This window comes from Loxodonta africana, chromosome 18 (assembly GCF_030014295.1).
Source record: "Loxodonta africana isolate mLoxAfr1 chromosome 18, mLoxAfr1.hap2, whole genome shotgun sequence".
In the NCBI taxonomy this organism is placed as follows: domain Eukaryota; kingdom Metazoa; phylum Chordata; class Mammalia; order Proboscidea; family Elephantidae; genus Loxodonta; species Loxodonta africana.
Genome location: NC_087359.1, coordinates 33,136,994 through 33,160,341, shown reverse-complemented (window position 1 = coordinate 33,160,341; position 23,348 = coordinate 33,136,994). Strand labels below are relative to the sequence as shown.

General features: G+C 48.7%; 2 long non-coding RNA genes and 1 other non-coding gene across 3 annotated transcripts; 2 read left to right on the top strand and 1 right to left on the bottom strand.

The window, feature by feature from the left end:
* The first annotated feature begins 3,942 nt into the window (after positions 1–3,942).
* LOC135228008 (uncharacterized) lies at positions 3,943–5,835 on the top strand. Its single transcript, XR_010318245.1, has 2 exons — positions 3,943–4,482; positions 5,132–5,835. It is a non-coding gene; the product is annotated as an uncharacterized LOC135228008 (long non-coding RNA).
* A 2,805-nt stretch (positions 5,836–8,640) lies between these two features.
* Positions 8,641–20,354, top strand: LOC111751789 (uncharacterized). The gene is made up of 4 exons (XR_002786867.2): positions 8,641–12,828; positions 14,530–14,692; positions 15,262–15,320; positions 18,976–20,354. It is a non-coding gene; the product is annotated as an uncharacterized LOC111751789 (long non-coding RNA).
* On the bottom strand, positions 9,015–9,205 carry LOC111751798 (U2 spliceosomal RNA). Its single transcript, XR_002786880.1, has one exon. It is a non-coding gene; the product is annotated as a U2 spliceosomal RNA (small nuclear RNA).
* Positions 20,355–23,348: the final 2,994 nt, after the last annotated feature.

Here is a 23,348-nt window from a genome sequence, read left to right as displayed (position 1 = left end):
CTGATCCAACTTCATGTTCCTTGCACCATTATCCCACACCCTCAATAGCCATTTCCACACATATTCCCCAGGTTTCTGTCTGTACATATTAGAAAAGTCAAACAGTTCTCTTGGAGTGCAGCACACCTCCTCCTCGGTCAGACTTTGTACTTCACCTTTCCGGGCTCGCTGTGACGTAAGTCTAGTTTAGGTCTAGAAGCAAAAATGGGTAGCGGGGGTGGGTCCTGGGAACATTCAGCAATGTCTTGTAAGGCATCTACCCCAGGCAATGCCCCAGGCAATGACTCAGATGCTGCCCCAGGTGATGACTTGGACAAAGGCTCTTCAGACACGACTGTATTAATCTCATCAGATGGGGGTGGAGGGCATACTGATTTTACTGGGTAGGGTGGCTAGGCAGACAAAGATGGAATAATCTCTTCAGATGGTAGTAAGAGGGCTGTTTTTGTTGACGGGAGTGATTCAATGGAATTTAGGGGCTCAATGTCCCCAGCTTCCTGATTATCTGCCCATATGTCCCCATTCCAAGTTTCAGGATCCTATTTCTTCCCAATCAATGCCCTCAGTTGAACTTCAGCACCATTCCAGGTTGGGAATTCAGGTGGCCTTGGCCTTGTAATTCAATCACTCTTACAGGAAGACTCTGAGTTTGGTGTTTGGCAATATCAGCTCTGTTGCTACAAGAAATAAGGCTTTCTTTCAGGGCACAAGCGGCAACTTTGAGGTCTTTTATGTGGCGCTTGAGCTGTGACTCTGAAGCCCTGAGCTCATCTCTTTCTTACCACTATATCTAGAGAAAGTACGTTACTGATTAAACTGTGTCCCCCAAACATGTGTGTCAACTTGCCTAGGCCATGATTCCCAGTATTGTGTGATTGTCCACCATTTTGTCAGCTGATGTGATTTTCCTATGTGTTGTAAATCCTACCTTTATGATGTTAACGAGGCAGGGTTAGGGGCAGTTATGATAATCAGGCAGGACTCAATTTATAAGATTAGATTGTATTTTGAGTCAATCTCTTTTGAGATATAAAAGAGAGAAGCAAGCAGAGGGACAGAGGGACCTCATACCGCCAAGAAAGCAGCATTGGGAGCAGAGCACGCCCTTTGGACCCGGGGTTCCTGTGCTGAGAAGCTCCTAGACCAGGGGAAGATTGATGACAAAGACCTTCCCCCAGAACCGACACAGAGAGAAAGCCTTCCCCTAGAGCTGGCACCCTGAGTTTAGACTTCTAGCCTCCTAAAGTGTAAGAGAATAAATTTCTCTTTATTAAAGCTTTTCACTTGTAGTCTTTCTCTTATAGCAGCACTAGATAACTAAGACAAAGTGGGACCAACCAACCAGCTTCCCTATACTTCTCATTCTGACAAAGCTGTAGAAAAGTACGAAACAGGCGATCAGCCAGAGCCTCGCTTCTCGCCAACGCTTATCTATTGGTGGTGATATTTTGCATATTAATATTGCCACCTCATGCCACAGATTAGCAGTGCCTTCTTTTCTACTGGAGGCAGCACCTTTAAGACTAGTCAGACCTGAGAGCCAATTTAGAAAACTCATCCTCACTATTTTGTTTCTGTAGAACCACTCTCAGCACCAATGTCTTAGGCTGGCTCATAGTGAAGCATACACACACACACAGCCACACACACACACACACACACACACAGGTTGATCTCAAGACAATGGCTCTCATGGTTGTAGAGGCTGGCAAGTACCAAGTCTGTGGATCAGGTGTGAGGCTGGAGGCTTCGTCTAACTCACATAGCTGCAGGGGCTGATGAACCCAAGATTGGCAGCTCAGACGGCAAGCCGCTGGCTCACAGCCTGCAGAGACTGATGAATCCAAGATCGACAGGTAAGTCAGCAGGCTCCTGACTCACAGGATATGGGGGCTGATGAATCCCAAGATCAGCAGGCAATACAGCAGGCCACTGGCTCGAGTTCCAAGAACTGGAAGTCAGATGATGATGAGCTGGAAAAGGATCCAGAGCAAGAAAAAGCCAGTGAGCTTTGCCAGAATGTCCACATATATATTGGATGCAGGTCACACCCCTGAGTAACTCCCCTTAAACTGATTGGCCGATCACATCAGATCACATCATGGAGGATGCCTACATCATTACCTAACTGCCAAATTACATTACTACCTAACTGCCAAACCACTGAGAATCATGGTCCAGCCTAGTTGATATACAACCTTAACCATCACAAACACGCTTGGCATTTCTCAAGTTTAAAGAACTGAAGAAAAATTCAAGCCTCAAGTTGCAATATTGAAGGATTCTATGGGTACAATATTGGACGATGCAGGAAGCATCAAAAGGAGATGGAAGGAGCACACAGAATCACTGGACCAAAAAGAATTGGTCGAAGTCCAGCTATTTCAGGAGATGGGATGTGATCAAGAGCCAATGGTATTGAAGGAAGAGGTCCGAGCTGCACTGAAGGCATTGGTGAAAAGCAAGGCTTCGGGAATTGACAGAATACCAATTGAGATGTTTCAACAAATGGATGCAACACTGGAAGGGCTCACTTGTCCATGCCAAGAAATTTGCAAGACAGCTACCTGGTCAACCGACTGGAAGAGATCCATATACGTGCCCATTCCAGAGAAAGGTGATCCAACAGAAAGTGGAAATTATCAAACAATACCACCCGCAAGTAAATGCTTGCTGAAGATAATTCATACATGGTTGCAGCAGTACAGCGACAGGGAACTGTCAGAAATTCAAGCCAGATGCAGAAGAGGATGTGGAATGAGGGCTATCATTGCCGACATGAGATGGATCTTGGCTGAGAGCAGAAAACACCAGAAAGATGTTTACGTGTGTTTTATTGACTATGCAAAGGCATTCGACTGTGTGGGTCATAACAAATTATGGGAACCATAACATTGAGAATAATGGGAATTCCAGAACACTTAATTGGGCTCATGTGGAACCTGTACACAAGGGGATATCGTGTGGTTTAAAATCAGGAAAGGTGTGCGTCAGGGTTGTATCCTCTTGCCATACTTATTCAATCTGTATGCTGAGCAAATAACCCAAGAAGCTGGGCTATAGGAAGAAGAACGAGGCATCAGGATTGCAGGAAGACTCATTACAACCTGTTATGCAGATAACACAACGTTGCTTGCTGAAAGCGAAGAGGATTTGAAGCATTTATTGATGAAGACCAAAGACTACAGCCTTTGGTATGGATTACACCTCAGCATAAAGAAAACAAACAAACACAAATCCTTATGACAAATGGAGCAAACACTGAAGTTGTCAAGCGTTTCATTTCACTGGGACCCACAGCATTTCACTGGGACCCACAGTCAACGCCCATGAAGCAGCAGTCAAGAAAAAAAAAATGGCGTATTACATTGGGCAAATCTGCTGCAAAAGACCTCTTTAAAGTCCTAAAAAAAAAAAAAAAAGGTATCAGTTTGAGGACTAAGGTGCTCCAGACCCAAGCCATGGTAAGGCCAGAATGCTCCTTACAAGGGAGACTTCCTCTCACGCACTTTGGACACGTTACCAGAAGGGTTCAGTACCTGGAGAAAGATATCATTCACAATGCTTGGCAAAGAGGAGGGCCAGCAAATAAAAGGAAGACCCTCAATGAGACAGATTGACGCAGTGGCTGCAACAATGGGCTCAAACTTATCAACAATTGTGAGGATGGTGCGGGACTGGGCAGTGTCACCCTCCCTCCTCCTGTCATCCATATTCTGTTCATGATGAGACTCGTCCCTAACACTTACTCCAGATATAATTTCCTTTGCGTCTTTGGCACTGCTGTGCAAATAGGTCCCCGTGCAGGTTTTGTAGTCTCTACATTTTTAGAGAGAATTATTATATCCGTTCTTGCCGCGTCGCTTCCGGGCTGAAGCGCCATTTCTAATTTGCTGCCCCGCCGGTTTCCGCCCCCGGGAGGCCGGGAGGCCGGGAGGCGTGGCTACCGCGGCGGGCTCCACACCCCGGAGCGCTGCTGCTAGCCGGGGGGCCGAAGCCCCGCTGGGGCCGACCTCCTGGCTTGTGCGAGTCCACCGGGAAGACCCGAGAGGAAGGGCGGCTGCCGGGGACTCTGAAGGGAGCGCTGACGCGGCTGCAGTTCCCGTGGTGCCAAAGGCGCCCCTGGGAGCAGGGACTCTGTTTCGTTCACTGTTCTTTCCCTTGCTGGTGCTTCACACCCAATAGCTGAGCAACAGCCGAGGTCGCGCCTTCAACCCGCTCAGCCAGGGCGGACACGAGGGGAGGAGGCGGCTCTCCCGCCCCCGCCCCCCACACTTCGTCAGGGCCTCTACGCTCCTGTCCAGGTTCTTCTTCAGAAGGTCTTTGGCTCTCCCCTCTTCAGGTCGCCAGGTCGTTTCCTCCTGAGAAGAGGATGTCCTGAATTACACCCACGGGGATGGAACGTGTTCCATTGCAAATTAATCACTTGTCGTTCTGTTACTGGAATAAGGTTCTTGCCTCTCACTGGTCAAGAATGAGCAGGTAAGGCTCCTAGTTTTCCACAGGAGCAAAGCTTTTTTGAAGAGGCTTGCAAGGGAGACCAGGAGGGCCTAGAGCAAAGCATACCCTCATCTCACAGAACAAAAGACAGGCTGGAGTTTTTAAAAGCTCTTGGGAGGGAAAAGATTCATGTTTATTCATAGACACAGGCGGGGACATGTTAACTAAGGTGCTTGAGCAGCAGCTTTCCAAGATGGCTCCTGTCATGGAGGCCTCTGGGATTCGTAGCAGGACTTATTATGGGGTGTCGCACCTGCTAGTCTCCCGCTCCCGGGTTGGATTCCCGGGCTGGGGCTGTAGCCCCTCACTGCCCCTGGTGGAAGGTCACACAGTGGTCACAGGTGGATGTTCTGTGCATGTCCCTGGGCCTGGTTTTCTCCAACTGCTTCTGAAAGGCAACTTTAAAGAAGTTTGCAGGCTATTTTTAGATACCTTGCCCCATTGTTCTGGAGAATGGCTTTGTTTCTGCGCCCTGGCCCACTTCTTGTTACTTTGTTTGCAGATTTGGGGGCCCCTCTGTTCTCTGCCTTACTAAGTCTCTAGGTTCCACACTCAGCCCCCTACTGCCGCCCTGATAGTATAGTCTGTTTCTCTTTTACTTGCTTCTCCTCTAACCACAGCAGTCTCTTAGCTATTTCTCAAACAGGCACCCTCCGATCTCAGGGCCTTTGCTCCGTGTCTGAGTTCTTCACTTCCTGCATAAGGCTCTCGAGTGCCTTCTCAGCCTGATTCACTCCCGCGGAGTTGGCTCAAAGCGGACCCAAGCCCCTGCAAAGCTGCGCCGCCCCGGCGCGGAGGTCCGGAGAGGCGAGTCGGGTGCCCTTACGCCCTCACGGTGGGGCAGTCCTCGCTGCGAGGGAGCCAGGAACTACGGGGTGGCAGGCAGTGATGGAAGAGCACGGCGGGAGCTCTCCGGCAGCGCCTCTTTCCCGGACCCCGCCGGCAACACTGTGTGCGATTGTAATCAGCAGAGTGTTTTCTTAACCTGCTGCTTTGACCCGGTGGTGAGGCCCTAGCTAGAGGCCTCTCTAATCCCCTTCCTGAGCAGCTGATGAAGCCCATCCTCCAACCACTCCTGGGCCACTGTGCGCCCGCCCTAAACGCCCTGCGGCCAGGGACCTAACAAGAGGGACAGCCCCTATGTCTGGAGCCTTCGGAATTGAAATTCAACATATCCAGTCTCAATCCTGGGGAAGCCTCGCTAACCCCATCCTGCTTGCCCTTCAGTTCCAGCCCGTAGTTGTTACCCTGTCCCCAGGTGCAACCCCTGAATGGCCCTGCGTGGAGTGCAGTGTTCTCCCCAGGGACCTGTGAGTACAATGACACCTTTAAGAACTTCAAGGCCTCTCTCTCTTGATCTGCATCTGGCCTTACCATACCTCAGCCAAGGTAATATGATTAAAACAGGGACCAAGGCTGGGATCCTTTTTTTGGGGGGTGGAGGCCGATCTTATAGGTGGGAAATGATACCTCAGTGAAGTTTAATTTGCAGCCCTCTTACCGTGGGTAGGAAACCCTCGTGGCGTAGTGGTTAGGAGCTAGGGCTGCTAACCGAAAGGTGGGCGGTTGGAATCCACCGGGCGCTCCTTGGAAACCCTATGGGGCAGTTCTACTCTGTCCTATAGGGTCGCTATGAGTCGGAATCGACTGGATTGGCAAGGGGATTGTTTTTTCTTTTTTTTTCCGTGGGTAAGGTTGAGCTTCCTCCTGTGTGTTTAAGAGCCACGTTTAGCTTCTTTTCTCGGAACTCCTAGTTCAGGGACTTGGTGCCTTTTCTTGCCTTGTCTTGGGCTTTATCCTAAGGGCTTATATTTGCAACTTACATATTAGGGGGATTGACCCTCTGTCTGTAATGTAAGTGGCGAATATTTTCCCCAGTTTGATACTTGTCTTTTGGCTGTGCTGAAGGTGATGATTTCATTAAAAATCCAAATTCATATCATTAAATTTATCATTTAAAAAATAGCTTTCAGATTTGGAGTCGAAGTTAGAAAAGACTTCACCATTCTGGGGTTACAAAATAATTTCCTAAATCTTCCTCTGTTTCTATTTTTCTTTTTAATCATTTAAATCTTTGAGGCATTTGGTATTTATTCTGGGGTAAACGAGTCCATTTTTTTTTTTTTCCATCACAAATTTGACATGCTACCTTCAACACAAACTGTGTCACACCCTATTTTTACAATATTCCTGGATTTTCTTTAAAAGAGACAGAACGCACTGATCATCACGTTTGATCTTTTGAGTCCTCGGGTTGACACATTCATTCCATGAAGGTGCTTTTTGCACAACCATCAGGGGGCTCAACACTGAGAGGTGACTGTGATCCATTCTTGCAAACCAGCAGTTCGCGGTCAAGTGGAGGTTGTGGGCTGGAGAATTCTCATGGGAACGAATGTCATCTCTGGAAGTGACGGGCAGTAGCGAATCACTAAGAGGTGAACAGACCATCAGGCTGAACAGGATGCTGACTGATAACCCATCTTTTCCCTGAGGAAGTGGATTTGCCCAGGGAAATACGGCTGAGCGGTCCTGGTCAAGCCAGGGCCAGGGTCCATCCCCACCGGTCTCTGGGCCTCCGGCCATCACTTCCACTTCCAACTTAACATAGGGTCACTAGTCACCTGTGACGGGACCACCAGGGTCTGTGCTTGGCGCTGGCAGTAGAGATGGGCCAGCCACCATCCCTGCCTTCAGGAAGCATCTAGCCCAGGATGGGACCTGACACCTGCCCATATGACTAGGAGAACACCAGGCACAATTAGGAGGGGGCCTTGAGAGATAAATAGATGATTGGGGCTCCCACCTGGCCATGAGGCCCAAGACCGGGGTGTATTTGGCTCTGTGTTCCTAGGAGGATACCCAACAAATGAGAATATGGAACAGAACGTGGAGTCAGTGGAATCAGGCAGGCCCTCACGGCGGCTTTCATTTCAGTTGCCGTCGAGTTGACTCCGACTCATGGCCGCCCCATGTGTATTAGACCAAGACTGTCCTCCATAAGATTTCCAGGGGTTGGCTGTTGGGAAGTCAGTCACCAGGACTTTCTTCCGAGGTGCCTCTGGGTGGACGGGAACCTCCAACCTTTCGGTTAGTGGCCGAGCACCAGCTAGGCGGGCTTAAAGGATGGGGGCCCAGGTTGAGGTGAGGGGGGAAATTGAGGCACTGGAGCCTGAGAAAAGAATGTGGACCAAGGGACAGAGGGGTAAAGGGTGGAGACTGCTTTACAACCTCAGAATGATAATACCGACCGTGTATGGAGGAGGACCTCAGGTTCCTTCGGCCCCTCTCCTTCTCCATCCCTGATGGATCCCTGGATTGAGGACCAGGATTAGGATTTGTGGAAACATTACAATAAAAGGATCATCCATTACAGTCATGTAAATGATTTTCTGTCACACGAAGGTTAAATCTTAGTGACCCCCAGCAGGTCAGAGAGCTGCCCCGGGTAGGATCATCCGTGTGGACGTTGAAAGTACCGAAAGTGATGACCAAAGTAGTTTTTCCCAGGGAGCAAGAATAAGCCAGAAGCTAAAAATTTTCAAGGCATGAAGTGAAGAGGGGTCCGTGGATGGCTTTAGCAAGGAGCATAGTAAGGGGTGTGGTCTGAAGACCGAGACTCGAAGCTGCAGGGCTTGAGGGAGAATGGTCTGGAAGCAGCAATGAGGACAAAAGAACACCTTGTCTGTCACCTCTGGGGCCATCGGAATGAAGGGTGGGGAGAGAAAACATCCACCAGGTGAGAGGGCTGCAGGAGCAGCAGCGGTATCCTCCGGGGAGGACATGGAGTTTGTAAAGCAAGCTTAAGAAGGAAACGGTTAGAGAAGAGGCAGCAAATAAAAGGGAGTTTTGGCAGATGACTGAAAGAGACTTAGGAGATGGGGACGGAGGTAAGAGATGGGGCGTGAGGGAGGACCTGAATTTGGGGAGTGCCTGAAACCCAGTAGGACGAGATTAGTCCTGAGAGCTGCAAAACCAGTCAGCGAACACATGACGGAGGACCAGTACACTTTCCACGTGGAAAGTTATCTGTTCAGAGCAGGGACTCCGACGACTTGGTTCCATTGCAAGCCCGGCCCCCGGCCCCCGGCCCCCGGCCCCCGGCCCCCGGCCCCCGGCCCCCGGCCCCCGGCCCCCGGCCCCCGGCCCCCGGCCCCCTTCACCTTCCAGCGTGGCACGGTACCAACCAGATTAGGTACGTATGGAAGTGTTTTTCCCCTTTTGATACTAAATCTCCCTACCAAAAACCACTTGCCGCTACAAGAGAAAGCGACGGACTTTGCCTAAAACTACTACGGTAATTCTTACTCAACGCCGCCAAAACGAAGATAATTTTGTTTCTACACTGACAAGTAAAAGAACAGATTGCATAAGAAACCAAGCGTGTAAACCGGGGAAAAAAAAAAAAAACGCCGTAAAAAACACACCACTATCAGAAAAAAAGTTCAGAGCAAGCACAAGCTGCCAGAGAAATTTACAGTCTGTTTTTTCATACCAAACAAACTTCCCCCCGAAGGGGGTGCACCGTTCCTGGAAGTACTGCAATACCAGGTCGATGCGTGGAGTGGACGGAGCAAGCTCCTATTCCATCTCCCAGCTCCAAAAATCCATTTAATATATTGTCCTCGGATAGAGGACGTATCAGATATTAAACTGATAAGAACAGATACTACACTTGATCTTAGCCAAAAGGCCGAGAAGCGATACCGACCACTTCGGGATCGCTGCTATCCATCTTCTATCACACATATTACAGTCATGCTGAGATCCCTTCTTTTAGTCCGGATGTTACTTCCTTTACCTCTTTCACAGTAGTATGAAAGTAGGTGGACCTTGTACAGATTGTGTATTCCGTACATTTTTAAGAGACTTTTTATACGCATTTTTACGCCTTCGTTTCCGGGCTGACGCGCCATCCCTAATTTGCATGCCCCGCCAGGTACCCTCCCCCCGAGGAGGCGTGGCTATCGCGGCGGGCTCCACCCTTGAGGCCGCCTCCGAGCGCTGCGAGCGGACCTCCCGGTTGCAGCCGGCGGAGACAGAACTGAGTGGGGGACGGGAGGGGCCGGTGGGAGGGAGTTATTGGTGGAGAGCAGTTCGGCATTTCCGGAAGAGAGCCACCGCTTCGCCAGTGTGAAGGCGGCAGGCTGGGTCCGGGCCGAAGACGGAGCCGATCGCTGAGAGCCCAGGTGTGCTGGTACGGCGCCGCCTGGAAGGGGCCTCAGAGAGGAGTCGAGACCCCAGGAGGTCGTCGAGCCTCAGTTTCCCCAGCTGAGAAGTAGAAACGTTCATGGCTACCGCGTCGGGTTGGGGGAGTATAAACCGAGCTAAATGGCTGAACAGTCTAGAATATGGGTCTTAGTGTCCGACGAGGTTCCCGTGAAGGGGTCACGGCTGCTGAGGACGGAATATGGGAAGCCCTGCCCAGCGCTGAAGATCCGAAGGGAGCTGGGGGTTGCGTCGGGCCACAGAGCCCAGGTCAAGGTCCGCAGAGCCCCTGGGCTGACTCAGCCCGCTCCTTTGCCTGCGCTTCACCGCCCCTAGGGGCGCCGTCATCCTCTCAGGCGAGACCCCATTCCCTCTTCGCGGCAGCGGGGGGCAGCAGAGAGCAACCAAGGTAGCCTCCGTCTCTGTGTGCCCTGGCCTCGCACCAGCCGGGTGAGGTCATCCAGCCTGCGCTGACCTGGTAGACAAGTAAACCAGGGTCCAGAGAGGGAGACTTCAAGGTCATCCCGGTGAAAGACCGAGCTCAGCGCTCAGGCCTCGTGTTAAGAGCCGCTCTCCACGATGGTACTTCATTTCATCCATTCCAAGATGCACATTTTTTTTTTTTTCATATTTTGTATCTCCGAAATCAGGATGTATCTTACGTGTGATGTCAGCCTGCTACTGTTTACGCGGCAGTGGTATTTTCTTCTCTCTCCCTCCCTCCCTCTTTCTGATACCTAAAATAATGGTGCCTCTCACAATCAGTGACATCTTAGATTCGTGAAATGCTGTAATATTAAAAGCCTCTGTTTGTTGAATTCTGATCCTTAACCCTTTACTCATCACAACACCTCTAGGATGAAGGTATTATCTCCCTTTACAGGGAAGGAAACTTATCCGGGACCGCGTGAGTGCAACTTGACTGCTTTTTGTACGGCCAATAAATAACGGAGCTGCGATTTCACCAGACTTTTCACCTGGCTCACGCTTCTAACCGCTACACTTTGCTCCCTCCACGACAAGATTCTGGGTCTTGAATAATAACAAGCTCTTTTCTTTAACTGCAGACTTACAAGTGACTCCGATCAGGCGACAGCACGGAAGATGCCCTGAGACACAATGGGAGTTTAAAACTCCAGACTGGAAGGGGTTGGGTGGGATGGGGAGTGGAATCCTAGAGCTGGAGGGAAACCTGAGGTCAGAGGTGGGGTCGGAAGAGGTGGCGTGCACAGGGCAGGCAGGAGAGGGGCTCAGAAAGGGAGGCGGGAAGGAGGAGGGCGCAGTCTTGGCCAGCTGACCCTGAAAATCCCTCCTCTAGCATGAGGACTGATTCAGGGGGCTGGAATCATTTTCCCAATTCAGCCCAGGGTCCCGTTCCAAGCATCTTCCTATCTGATCCCTGTTCCTTGCAGAATGAGAAGAGAATAAGAGGGAAAGTGAGAGCATGGCCGGGTTGAAACCCCAGGTTCTGCTCAGCCCGACGCGTCTCATCCAGTAAAGGTGGGAGTGTAGCAAGACCCTTTATTTCATCGTGCAAGGAAAGGAGCAGTCGGGGCGGCTGCCGCCAAGACTGCTCAGGGAGGGCGAGGGGAAAGGTTACTTTTCAGGGGTTTACAAGTGGGAAGTTCAGACAAGTTACTTCCGCAATGTCCTTAATCGGACTGCGCAGGCACGATGCAGCGCACGCTCAGAAAATGGCGGTGAAGCCCCGCCCAGAGGCGGGGAGGCTGCTATGCATAGGCTGTTTACCGAGCTAAAAGGGTACCCTGAAGGTCAGCTTGGCGCCTAAACTGGTTTCTGCCAATTACCTCTGGTTTGAGGGCAGCAGTTAAGGAGAGGGGAACCGGGATTCTAATGTAAAGCTACAGAGGGAGCGTGCCAAGCAAGCTGCTTGAGGCAGTGGAATCTCTGTCTTAAGAGAGGAAGAGTTGCAAAAAAGAACCCACTTCCTCCCTTGTCCATTTAATTACTGAAACATTCCAGTGCCTTTCACCTCCTCTTATTATCATTGTTTCCACGTAGATATTTTAAAAAGCTGGGACATCCCTACCACCGGCATAGCTGGTTGCCCATTGTGAGGGCAGGCACTTCCCAAGCATTCTCTGGGGTCTGGACAACCCTCCCATGAAGGCTCAGAGATGCTGAGTGACCTGCCCATTCCCCCAGGTAGTAAGTGACACTGCCTGGATCGAACCTGAGTCTGTTTGACTCCAAAGTCCAAGCTGACTTCACCACAAGCTCTCCAAGAACCAGGAACTCATTCTCCGGTTCAAGGGCTTCTGCCTCCCCACCCCATCCCCACCACCACACTGGAGGCTGTGTTTGGGGCTGGGGCTGGGTTTGAAGACCCTTTTTCATGGACACCCTTCTCCTGCCCCCAGCCCTGAGGCCAAACTCAGGCTCTGCTGCTTCCAGAAAGATGCATTTCTGGGGTTAAAGGTGTGTGCCTGTATGTGTGTGAGTGTGAGAACGAGGTAGGTCAATAGCCTCCTTGGGACGAGTTAAAGCACACAGTCCCTCCCCCAAAAGCCTTTCTGGGCTCCAGGGAATGCCTCTCCCCACCTGGTCGTGTAGGAAGAATAATAGTAATACAGGAATAATACCAACCTGTAGGTGAACAACTTTACACTTTCTCTTGTATATTTCAAATCCATTAATTGATTTGATTCTCATGCCAGCCCTGTGAAGAAGGTAACAAATAATACCCTTCTTGTTCTACAAGGAAGGAAACCGAGGCCCAGAGAGGGTAGGTAGGGTCCCCAGGGTCACAGGAAGAGGCCGACCCTAGGCTTGAGCTCAGCATGAAAACCCCCCAGGGCTAGGCCGGTTCCTAACAAGTCACCTTGCCTTCTAGGGACCCCAGTGAGAGCTGGATTTTGTATTTTCTTTCCTCTTGACTCAGACAGACATGTACCAGCAGGGGGAGGAGGTGGAGGACTGAGGGAAAGGAAATTCCAGAGCATTTGGGGGTGGGCGGGGCCCCGCAGAGGGCCAGATGGGGTGCTGGAAGCCTGGAAAGGGTTAGAGAAAGAAGCCTGAGAGAACCATCCCTAGGCACACCGAGACTAAAAACTGAGGTAGAAAGGTGTCACCTACCTGCTCAGGACCCTGGAGAGAAAGGTATTTACAGACATTCCCTAGGAGGCTTGGGAAGAACACCTCCCTGTTCCCAAGGCAGGGGCAGGAGGGGGGGCGACTGCCCAGTTGCCCTGGTAGTGGCCACATTGTGAGGTGGGTCTGGTTCCAGGCCCTGCGGTTGGGGTGGGAGGAGATGGGTGGGTCTGGTTACAGGCAGTGGGGTTGGTGCTGTGGGTGGTTCTGGGGGCGGTGGCCGGGTCCTCCGCTCTGCCTGCCCCCACCCCCTGCGGGGGTCTTCCACCTCCCCGCACTATCATGGGCAGTGCCTACCACTGGGAGGCCCGGCGCAGGCAGATGGCTTTGGACCGTAGGAGGTGGCTGCTAGCCCAGCAGCAGAAGCAGCAGGAGCAGGAGCAGGAGCAGGAGCAGGTGCCTGAAAGGGGCCAGGTTCCTGAGTCCTTCCGGGGGCTGGGGGTGGGGGGCGGGGCGGGGTGGGGAAGATTGAGCCCTAGGAGCTGTCTGCTGGCTGGTGAGTGTTATTTTGCTGGGGTAGGGCCCAAAAAAGGTTGTTTGGGCTTCTCTTGAACCAGCTCCTTGTGTGTGCGCACGTGCGTGTGTACACGCGCATATTGGGGGGCTCAGGGCTGCTGTTGTACTAAGCCAAGTTGGGGGATCAGGCCTGGGGAGTTTCAAAGCGTCACTGTCCGATATAGAAACCTGTCTGCCACCGAGCCCTTGAAATGTGGCTACTTAGACTGAAGAACTGAATTTTTAATTTCCTGTACATGTAATTCATTTAAATAAAAATTAGGAGCCCTGGTGGTGCAAAGTTGAAACACTCGGGTGCTAACCCAAAGGTTGGTAGTTTGAACCAACCTAGCAGTTCCTCGGGAGAGAGACCTGGTGATCTGCTTCCAAAAAGATTACAGCCTAGAAAACCCTAAGGGGCAGTTCACGTGGGGTCGCTGTGAGTCGAAAATTGACTTGACGGCACACAACAGCAACACAACCATTATGAATTGAAAACAGACACTCGATACAATTTTTGGAAGGCTTTTAGGTATGTTTGGAACAACTGGGATATGGGACTCTACTTTTTCAACTATAAATTTTGTGGAAAAAAAGATAAATCTTTTTGCGGGAACTTTAGGATCCAAATTAAGATGCGCTGTAAGTGTAAAATGCCTGCTGGGTTTTGAAGACTTAGTACAAAGAATGTAAAATATCTCATTCACATTTTCATATAGATCACATGCTTTGACTCTTTGGGGTAAATAAAATCTCTCATTACAATTAGTTTCACCTGTTTCTCTTTCCCTTTTTCAAAAGTAAGCTACTTTTTAAAACTCCTAGAACATTTAAAACGATCCATGTGGCACACATGTTTCTATTGGACAGTGCTGTTCCAAAGTGTTCACAAGGAGTTATTCTTTATTCTCTGGCACTGAAAACAGTGCTCAGCTCCCAAGCCCGGAGGTAGGTACCGAGAAACGCTGCTATTTCCTGGGCGGGGGCAGTGCCAGGGGACACTGTCACCACAGAAAGCTCGCGGGTGCTGCGGTGGGCAGGGGGAGAGAGCCCAGGCTCCAGCACCAGCCTCCAACTCCAGGGGACAGAGACCACCCGGGCCACCTCTACCTCTCTCTGTGCGCCTGGCTCCCCTGCAGTCCCTCTGGTACGTGGGAGGGCGGGTAAGGGGGGCCAGAGGGAGGAGGATGCCACTTGCCTGGGGGTTCTTGTCAGGAACTGAAGAAACTCCAAAAGGAAGAGAAGCAACCTGAAAAGTCTCGACCATGTCCGGAGCCGAAGTCTCAGCCACCACCTCCATTGCAACCACAGCAGGCACCGTCGCCACAGCCACCGTCGCCACAGCCACCGCCTCAGCCGAGGCAACAAAATGTCCGAGGTCCTGATAACCAGTATGCCTCCAAGTGCATATTCTACAAGGATTCCAGCGGGCCGGGTCCCCAGGGTGGCTCAATGGGGGTCAGATAGTTGGAGGGCCATCCAAGAGATCCCAAGTGGGGCTGAAAGCTTTTCCAGGCCCTGGTGTGGGAGTGGGGGCAGGTGGTGAGAAGGGAGCCCCTCGCTCCCATTTCGGCCCTATTGCCGTGTCTGCCACCCATCCTCTCTGACTCTCCCCAGCATGCTCAGCCTTTACTACCTTCTTGGCCGACCACTCCCTCTGGGGTGGGTTTGTGCCAACCCAGGGCTGCAGAGAAGCCTGCCAACTTCTGCAGAGGGTGGCTGACAAGTCCTCAGCCCTTCCTCCAGGGTGGGAGTGACAGAGGGGGTGGGTGGTCAGATGGTTGTAGGCTTATCAACAGATCTCCTGTCGGGTCTGAAACGGGGAAGCCCCAGGGTGACCTCCTAGTTGAGAATCATCAGGGTGGCCTGCCATGTTCCACATGGCTTCGCTGTGTTCCATTCCCAGAAACTGCTGGATGAGTAACGTGTGCTTTGTTTCATCATCAGGTCTGAAGAGCTCATGCCAGGCTAGCCCAGTCAGATACACTGGGTTCTCACGATTCTCGGTGAGACAGACGTGACGTGAAAGGCAGATGCACGCTGGCTGTGTAGTGTGCTTGTGTGTGTGTGCGTGCAGAATCTAGAGAAACTTCCTTGGAGGGAGGGGGGTGCTGGAATGATTTTAAGTCACTTCTGGATGGTCCCAAGGGCCTCCACTCCTTGCCCCCTAAAAATGTCTGAGTAGGACCTTTTGGTCAGTGCTAAGCATAAAAAGGAAGGAACCCTGGTGGCAGAAATGTTTAAACATTTTGCTGGTAACTGAAAGGTTGTTGGTTCGAACCCACCTAATGGCTCTGTGGGAGAAAGACCGGGCAGTCTGCCTCCATAAAGATTACAGCTTAGAAAACCCTATGGGCACCTAACAACAAGCTTACAAGGAGGGGCTGACAATCTATTTGGGAAAATAGGAGATGCCGAGGAGTGAAACTATAGGGTCTCCTCTAAGTGCTGGGTTGGGTGGAGGCAGCCAGAGCAGGAGGAAGGGCAAGACCAGACATAAGCGAGGCGGCTTCGCGTCTCCTGGGAGTGTGATTTAATATCTTTGAGCCATAACTCAATTATCACCCATAAAATGAGAGTGATAATACCACCTCCTTTAAAGAGGCATCGTGAGGATTGAACATGGCAATGAAAGCAGAAGACATCAAAAGCATGTAGCATAGACTTAACCTGCTGGTTTTGTTCACAGTACTATAGATATGTGAGGTGTTAACATTTGGGGAAGCTGGGAATAGAAGTTTTGTTCTATTTTTGCAAAAAAAAAAAAAAAAGCATTTAGCATAGAGACTGGCTCATAGTAGGCCATCAAGCCCAGGATAAGGACGATAGCTGGTTGTTAGTTGCCATCCAGTCTATTCCGACGCATGGTGACCCCACGTGTGCAGAGTAGAACTGCTTCATAGGGTTTTCCAAGCTGTCACCTTTCAGAAGCAGATCACCAGGCATGTCTTCCAATGTGCCTCTGGGTGGGTTTGAACCACCAACCTTTCAGCTAGTAGTCCAGTGCTAAACCATGTGTGCTACCCAGAGACTCCATGATATCTCTTAATGAGGATGAGATGAAACACAGCAAGCTTTGGAAAGGTTTCTATGACGCAGGTGCAAAGGAAGCACTGAGCTCTCCTGATTGCTAGCACTTTACGATGAGTCTGGGCTGCTGCGTTGCATTTAGATCCCTCTAGCCCCAAAGAGCCTAATACAATGTTCTGAAACCAGGCGGTCCAGGAACTTTTTTTTTTTTTTAAATGTGATGATCCTATTTGTTTAAAATTTTATTGTGCTAAAATACATATGACATAATATTAGCAATTTTAACCGTTTTAATTGTTCATTTCAGTGGCATTTATTACACTCACAGTATTGGGCAACCATCACCACTATCTATCCCCAAATTTTTTTCATCACCCCAAACATAAGGTTTGTACTCATTGAGCGATTAACTCCTCATTCCTCCTCCCCCAGCCCCTGGCAGCCTCCATTTTCTGTCTTTATGAATTTGCCTATTCTAAATATTTCATGTAAGTGAAATCATGCAATATTTATCCTTTTGTGCCCGGCTTCTTTCACTTAGCTTGATGTTTTCAAGGCTTATCCGTGTAAGATGTGTAAGAATTTCATTCATTTTTTGTGGCTGAATAACATCCCATGTGTGTATCTATCACGTTTTGTGCATTCATTTATCAGCTGATGAACACTTGGGTTGTTTCCACTTTCTGGCTATTGTGAATAATGTTGCTATGATCATTGGCAAACTTGTATCTGTTCGAGTCCCTGTGTTCAATTCTTGGGTGTAGGGGGAAGCAGTGTATTAGTTTCCTAGAGCTGCTGTAACAAAATATCACAAATCGAGGAGGCTTAGAAAAACAGAAGTTTAGTGTCCCACAGTTCTAGAAACTAGAAGTCCAAAATCAAGGTGTTGGGAAGGTTGGTCCCATCTGAAGGCCTTGTTCCATGCCTCTCCTCGTTTTCAGTGGTTGTCGGCATCCTCGGTGTTCCTTAGCTTTGTAGATGCATCACTTCAATCTCTGCCTCCGTCGTCACATGGCATTCTTCCCAGCCTGTCTCTGTGTGTCTTCTCTTCTTATAAGGACACCAGTCACATAGGATGGGGATTAGGGCCCACCCTACTCCAGTGAGACCTCATGTTAACTAATTACATCTGCTAAGACCCTATTTCCAGGAAAGGTCACACTCACAGGTACTGGGGGTTAGGGCTTCAGCATAGCTTTTGGGGGGATACAATTTAACCTGTAACAGGTATATATCTAAGAGTGGAAATGCTAGGTCATATGGTAATTCTATGTTCAATTTTTTGAGAAAATGCCAGAATGTTGAAAACTGGACATTTAAACATTATAATGTGGTAACTCTGGAAATCAGATTCTCTCCTTCCCTAGGGTTTGCTCTTGTTGTTTGTCGGTTGAAGGCTGTAGTAGTAGGTTGTTTTAGTGACTTTCCTAGAATTTTTTTTTTTTTTGCAAAGACTGCATTCTTTGTTGTGTGTTGTTATTGAAGTCTCTGTTTCCTTAAGCTTGTGTTCAGCTAGTGCTTTTTTAAAGTAATATTTTATTGTGTTTTCGGCGACAGCTTTCATAGTAAACTAGGTTCCCTTCTGATAATTTCTACACAAATTGTTCTGCAACATTAGTTTCATTTTTCACAACGTGTCAACATCTCTTTCATTGCATTCTGATTGTTCCCTTTCCACTAGTGTTTTGACAGATTTCCTTGAATGTCCGAAGCTACAATGAAACAAAAAACAAAACAAACACCTCTAGGCTCAGGAGTTTAGAGATCGGCCCAAGGTGAAAGCTTAGGGTTTCCTCAGGTCTTTTCTGAGCATGGGTCTTGCCTTGCCTATGGTGTCGTTTACTGAATTCCCCTGTATACATGTTTTTTTTTAGTATTATATTATGATGGCTCAAGCATAGCAACGATTCTGAGGATGGCGCAGGACTGGGCAGTGTTTCCTTCTGTTGTACATAAGGTCACTATGAGTCGGAACCTTCGTGGCACCTAACACATTTTATTATATATATTATTTTTAAATAACATTGTGTTGTGTTTTTGGCGAAAGTCTACCCAGCAAGTCACTTTCCCCTTTGAAAAGCCTTGATTTGCCTGCCCCTGAGTTCCCGGCTTGGGGGGGGCGGGGGTGGCCAACTGAGCGCAGCTCGGACCCTGGCCCCCTCCCGGGCACCGCGAGCTTTGCCGGAAGCTGCTGTGGGGTTCAGAGGCCCCCCTGGGCGTTGCACTAACGCGAGCTTCGGGCGCAGAAGGGAGGCAACTTGGGGGCACGCGGCAAGTGGGGTGTGTGGAAGGGAGCAGACGGAGTTCTGCTGATGAAAGCCGCGGGTCACCACTGACTCGGGGAAGGTTAGGAGGGAGGGCCCGGCGGCTCGGAGCCGAGGAACGCCCGCCCGGGTGATACCGTGCGTGGGAAGTCGAGGAGCCCTTGGGCCCCGCCGGAACGCGGAGCTCCGGCTCCCTCCCCGACAGAGTGGCGGCGGGTCGCCGCCCTACCTTGCTCCCCGCCTCCTGTGCCAGTTCGCGGGGAGGGTGTCCATTTCTTTCTTCAGCTCTGGGGAAAGCATGCGGCTGGCGGGCCTGTGAGACTCACACAATGGGCACTTAACCGAATCACTTTTGTCCACCAAACAGGACCGGACGAATCGCAAGCATTGCCTGAAGGATACTGATAGCTGTGAGCAAGGCACCGCGCTGAATTCTTTGTACGTGTTAACCCGGGGATCCTCCTAACCTGACGTCCCCAGCTTCGGAAAATTCACTGCCTCGGGCAGCGTGCTTAGCATGCCCCACAGCTTTACAGTAAAACGCTGGTTGCCTTGCTTGACAGGCTCTGTAGCTTCACATTAAAATCCTGGTTCCCCTCTCCTTAACTGCTGCCCCAAACTAGAGGAAATTCGTGGAAGCTGGTTTAGGCGCCATGTTGACGTTCAGGATAACCTTTTAGAACTTCCCCACCTCTGGGTGGAGTTTAACTGCCGTTTTCTGAACATATGATGCATGAAGTTATATGTAAACCTGCCTACTATGATTAAGACTGTTACTAATGTAACTTGTATGAACTTCCTACTTGTAAACTCCTTAAAAAGAACCTTGTCCTCCCTGAGCAGTCTTGGCGGCAGCAGGCGCAACTGTTTCCTTTCCTTGTACAAGAGAATAAAGGTGCCTTTCTACTCTCCCACCTCGGTCTCTCATTCATTGGCTGAGATGAGTCTCGCCAAGCAGAACTTGGGGTTTCCACCTGTCAACACTCACACCCCTATAGGGTTTGAAGCTATTATCATCCTTACATCACTGATGGAATAAGGGAGGCCAGATAGGTTGAGAAACTGTCCAGTGTCACATTTAGTAGGTAGCAGCCATCCGGTGGGCCTCACTCTGACCCAGGACACAAACTGTTTGAATGGAAAGGGTGGGATCTATCCGATGGAGTCTACCAGACGGAAGCCATAAGAACAGAAGTTGGACCTTGTCAGCCCTGCAGAGTACAGAGCAATTGAGCTAGATGTCCCCCGAGACCATGGTCCCCAGCCCTCAGACCACTAATTTGGTCCCTCAGGAAGTTTGGACGTGTCTATGAAGCTTCTATGACTTTGCCTTGGTCAGGTTGTGCTGACTTCCCCAGTACTGTGTACTGTCTTACCTTTCACCAAAGTTACCACTTACCTATTGTCTAGTTAGTATTTTTCCCTTCCCACCATGCCCCTCCCACATAATCATCAAAGATTGTTTCTTTCTGTGTGGAAATCTTTTCAAGAGTTTTTATAATAGTGGTCTCATACAGCATTTGTACTTTTGTGACTGACTTATTTTACTTAGCATAATGCCCTCCAGATTCATCCATGTTGTGAGATGTTTTTCAGAGTCATCATTGTTCTTTATCATTGCCTAAGTATTCTATCCTGTGTATGCACCGTAGTTTATTGATTCATCTGTTGATAGGCACTTAGGTTGTTTCTATCTTTTTGCTATTGTGAATAATGCAGCAGTGAACATGGGTGTGCATATGTCTATTTGTGTGACAGCTCTTATTTCTCTAGGATATATTCCTAGGAGTAGGATTGCTGAATTGTATATCTGTATTTCTAGCTTTTTAAGGTTATGCCATTTTGTATTTCTACCAGCAGTGCGTAAGAGTTCAAATCTCCTGGCAGCCTCTCCAACGTTTGTTATTTTCCTTTTTTTTTTGATTCATGCCAGTAATGTCAGGGTGAGATGGTATCTCATTGTAGTTTGGCATTTCTCTAATGGCTAGTGATCGAAAGCATTTCCTCATGTGTCTGTTAGCCACCTGAATGTCTTCTTTGGTGAAGTGTCTATTCATATCCTTTGCCTATGTTTTAACTGGATTAATGTTGTAAATTGTCTTTTTGTTGTAAAGGTGTTGAATTTTCCTATAGGTTTTAGAGATTAGACCTGTGTGGGATATGTCATAGCAAAAAATTTTTTCCTAGTGTGTTTGTTCTCTTTTTACTCTTTTGGTGAAGTCTTTTGATGAACCTAAGTGTTTAGTTTTTAGAAGACCCTAGTTATCTAGCTTATCTTCTGGTGTTTGTGTATTGTTGCTTATGGTTTGTATCCTATTTATGCTGTGTATTAGGGCCTCTAGTGTTGACCATATTTTTTCTTCTATGATCTTTACAGTTTTTGGTTTTATATTTAGATGTTTGATCCATTTTTAACTAGTTTTTGTGTGTGGTGTGAGGTATGGGTCCTGTTTCATTTTTTTTGCAGATGGATATCCAGTTTTGTCAGCACCATTTGTTAAAAAGACTGTCTTTTCCCCATTTAATGGGCTTTGGGCCTTTGTCAAAGATCTGTAATGCAGTGGTTTTGCTAAAGGCAGATGACATCTCTGGTCAAGTCTCTCCCTGCCCTGTCCTAGCTCTGTCGCACCCTCTCTGGGGCCTCAGTTTTTATGTTCTCCAATGGGAGAGGGATTATCTTTCTTTCATTTGGTCTCAGGGAAGTGCTGTCTTTCAAGATGCTTCCTTCCTGACAAGTTACCTGTGAGCCCCCTTTTGGAAATCCCAGCACCTAGCCAGCCCTCAGGTAGTAAAAACTAGGGAGAAACGGCATTTTTGCAGGTCACTTGTCTGATCCTTCACCTCCTGGCTTGAAACCTGGTTCTAATCAAACCTAACACTGGGCCGTTTTGAGCAGCCCCACCACGCCCTACAGGTCTATTCTTTACATCCTGTCCATTAAACTGATTTTCTGCTCTACCTTTTCCTACCAAGGGTTGAGATGGTGATTTTCACATGATTATTCTTATAGTATAGAAGACTTGGTTTGTGCTAGGTACCTTGCCAAGTACCTATTGATCTCATCTAATTTTCTGAGGAAAGCATTATCATATCCATTTTGTAGGTGAAGAAGTTGAGGCGAGAATGGTAAAGCCATTTGTCTAACTACACAGCTGGTAAGTGGATTGGAACCCAGCTATTCTGCTCACCTCCTTCCCTATTTGGTAGGATACAATCTGCCTTGAACAAATGTTCCTGAGTCCAAAACATATGAAATATATTTTGGGGATGAATCGCTGTTAGGATGGCTCCTCAGGCACTATCAGTTTGAATAACTGAGAATTCACTGTTGTTGAATAATCTCTGAGAGTTGAAACAAATTTGAAACAATGATGGAGATTTATTACTCAGTCATACAATTTGCGAATTGGACAACACACAACATGAGACTGGGTGTTGCAGCTGGGATGAGACAATATGGGGTATTTATAACCCAAGGAACAAAGACAGCCAGGGAAGTCCAAACGGTTTCAATGAGTCTTTTGGATACTTATTAAAAATATCTCTTGAAATTCTTCCTTCCACAGAATTGTGTTTGGCTAAGAAGACAAACAGTGCAGGTCTTGAGGAGTCAGAGTCTGCCTAGCAGGCTCTTAGATAACCAGGCGTCTGCTTTTTGTCTGGAATGCAGGAGTTAAAGAGCAGGAACTGTTAATTATACATAAATCTACAGAAACAAGCTGATACTATTTCTAAAAGTTAGGTTACTGTGATGGTTAAGATCGTATATCAACTTGGGTGGGCCATGATTTTCGGTGGTTTGATAGTCATATGATGGTGTGATCACTTCCATGATGAGATTCGATATTATGTGATCACCTCCATGATGGGATCTGCTGTGAGTAACCAATCAGTTGACAGGGAGTTTCCTTGGGTGTGTGGCCTGCATTGTATATAAGTGGATATTCTGGCAAGGCTTGTGGGCTTTTGCTCATTCTGGATTCTGCAGCTGGCTCCTGTTCGTCTGACCTCCAGTTCTTGGGACTTGAGTTAGCAGCTTACCTGTGGCCTTGCCTGCCGATCTTTGGGATTCATCAATCTTTGCAGCCTGTGAGCAAGAGCCCTGCTCTCCAACCTGCCCTGCTGATCTTGGGTTCACTAGCCCCTGTGGCTGTGTGCATCAGGAGAAGCCTCTATCCTCACCTATGGACTTGGGATGTTCTAGCTTCTACAACCACGTGAGCCATTTCCTTGATATAAATCTCTCTCTCTATTTTTTTTCTATATATATTTATACACTTTACTGGTTTTGCTTCTCTTGAGAACCCAACCTAAGACAGTTACTCATTACCTTAAATTTTTGCTCTGTGAAACCAGGTAGCAGCCATGTACTTTCAGCTGGGCATAAGTGACTCTATCTCATTTTTTAGCTTCCACAGCCACACTGTTTCCATTGAAGTGTGGGTCTGAGCTTTCTGCCATCCTCTGTAATTATTGGGTCACCTATGCTATTTCCTGCTTGCATTCTGAGGCTCAGTCCTGGCCCCCTTCTCTCTCTTGTGCACACTCACTCATGGCCAGGGGACTCAGGTACTTCCTCTGTGATGTCAGACAGGCAAGGGAGTCCTCGATCTTAAAAAGGAAAACAAAGCAAAACCCAAGTACATCTTGATTATAATTTAATATATATTAATTTAAAGAGAATTCTAATCTGTTTTTTGAAACTATGTAGATACGCCACACTTGTCCAGCCAGGTTACT